Here is a 2,494-nt window from a genome sequence, read left to right on the forward strand (position 1 = left end):
AGTTTATCCACTAAAAAAAGAAAAAGAAAAACAATCCAGGGAAATTACTCTTAAGCCTGATATGTTTTTAGCTTTAATTTCAAAGGCCAAAACGTAAAAGAAAGAAAAGGAAAACATGTATCCTCTTGTTACTTCTTTGAGGTGCAAATATCCAGACAATATGAAATCAAAAAGAATTGGGGCCATCCCCTATCGGATCCGGGCTACTGCAGCACTAGGGTGTCTGTTGGTCCCGGCCAGAACACTTCAGTTCTGCCCTGCAAGGATATATTTAATAACTGATTGGTGTGTTCCTTTAATACAAGAAAATGGAAACGGAACAGCCAGAGGAAACCTTTCCCAACACCAAAACCAATGGCGAATTTGGTAAACGCCCTGCTGAAGATATGGAAGAGGAACAAGCTTTTAAAAGATCTAGAAACACTGATGAGATGGTTGAATTACGCATTCTGCTTCAGAGCAAGAATGCTGGGGCAGTGACTGGAAAAGGAGGCAAGAATATTAAGGCTCTCCGTACAGACCACAATGCCAGTGTTCAGTCCCAGACAACAGTGGCCCCGAGAGCACATTGAGTATCAGTGCTGATATTGAAACAATTTGAGAAATTCTGAAGAAAATCATCCCTACCTTGGAAGAGGGCCTGCAGTTGCCATCACCCACTGCCAGGAGCCAGCTCCTGCTCCAATCTGATGCTGTGGAATGCTTAAATTACCAACACTGTAAAGGACGCGACTTTGCGAGTTGAGATTGTTGATTCATCAGAGTCTGGCTGGAGGAATTATTGGGGTCAAAGGTGCTAAAATCAAAGAACTTCAAGAGAACACTCAGACAACAATCAAGCTTTTCCAGTAATGCTGTCCTCAATCCACTGACAGAGTGGTTCTTATTGGAGGAAAACCTGATAGGGTTGTAGAGTACATAAAGATCATCCTTGATCTTATATCAGAGTCTCCCATCAAAGGACGTGCTCAGCTTATGATCCCAGTTTTTACGATGAAATCTATGATTATGGTGGTTTTACAATGATGTTTGATGACCACTGGGGACGTCCCATGGGATTTCCCATGCGGGGAAGAGGTGGTTGTGACAGAATGCCTCCTGGTCGGGGTGGGTGTCCCTTGTCTCCATCCAGAAGAGATTATGATGATAAGAGTCCTCGCCGAGGACCTCCTCCACCTCCTCCTGGACGAGGTGGCCAGGGTGGTGGCAGAGCTCGGAATCTTCCTCTTCCTCCACCACCACCACCTAGAGGAGGAGATCTAATGGCCTATGACAGAAGAGGAAGACCTGGAGACCATTATGATGGCATGGTTGGTTTCAGCACTGATGAAACCTGGGACTCTGCAGTAGACACATGGAGCCCATCAGAGTGGCAGATGGCTTATGAACCACAGGGTGGCTCTGGATATGATTATTCCTATGCAGGGGGTCGTGGATCATATGGTGATCTTGGTGGACCTATTATTACTACACAAATAACTATTCCCAAAGATCTGGCTCGATCTATTATTGGCAAAGGTGGTCAGCAGATTAAACAAATCCGTCATGAGTCAGGAGCATCGATCAAAATTGATGAGCCTTGGGGCTTCCCTGGTGGCGCAGTGGTTGGGAGTCTGCCTGCCGATGCAGGGGACACGGGTTCGGGCCCCGGTCTGGGAAAATCCCACATGCCGCGGAGCGGCTGAGCCCGTGAGCCGCAATTGCTGAGCCTCCGCGTCTGGAGCCTGTGCTCCGCGGCGGGAGAGGCCGCGATGGTGAGAGGCCCGCGCACCGTGATGAAGAGTGGCCCCCGCTTGCCGCAACTGGAGAGAGCCCTCGTACAGAAGTGAAGACCCAACACAGCCAAAAAAAAAAAAAAAAAAAAAAAAAAATTGATGAGCCTTTAGAAGGGTCCGAAGATCGGATCATTACCATTACAGGAACACAGACCCAGATACAGAATGCACAGGATTTGCTGCAGAACAGTGTGAAGTAGTATTCTGGAAAGTTTTTCTAAGACTAGTGAAGAACTGAAGGAGTCCTGCATCTTTTTTTTTTTTTTAATTTTATCTGCTTCTGTTTAAAAAGCCAACATTCCTCTGCTTCATAGGTGTTCTGTGTTTGTGGTGTAGTGAAATATTTGCTGTCACCAGATATAATGTTTTAGCTCCTTACAAATAGGGTTGGGGGTTGGGGGAGGGTGTGCAGAAACTAACATTGAAATTTTGAAACAGCAGCAGAGTGAGTGAATTTTAATTTTTGTTCATTGTTGGTGGTTAAAAAAAAAAAATCCCCCATGTAACTATTGCGAACACTTTGCTTTGTGGTCACTGTAACATTTGGGAGTGGTGGGACAGGGGAGGAAAAGTAACAATAGTCCATATGTCCCTGGCATCTATTCAGAGCAGTGTGCAGAATGTAATGCTCTTTTGTAAGAAATGTTTTATGATTTTTAAAATAAATTTAGTGAACCTCAAAAAAAAAAAAAAAAAAGAATTGGATCCCACAACTTGGG

The 2,494-nt window shown here is 44.9% G+C and overlaps 1 pseudogene; it reads left to right on the forward strand.

Moving 5' to 3' along the window:
* The first annotated feature begins 226 nt into the window (after positions 1-226).
* LOC103019518 (heterogeneous nuclear ribonucleoprotein K-like) lies at positions 227-1,996 on the forward strand (annotated as a pseudogene).
* The last annotated feature ends 498 nt before the right edge of the window (positions 1,997-2,494 follow it).

The sequence above is a fragment of the Balaenoptera acutorostrata genome, chromosome 18 (genome assembly GCF_949987535.1).
Source record: "Balaenoptera acutorostrata chromosome 18, mBalAcu1.1, whole genome shotgun sequence".
Taxonomy (NCBI): Eukaryota; Metazoa; Chordata; class Mammalia; order Artiodactyla; family Balaenopteridae; genus Balaenoptera; species Balaenoptera acutorostrata.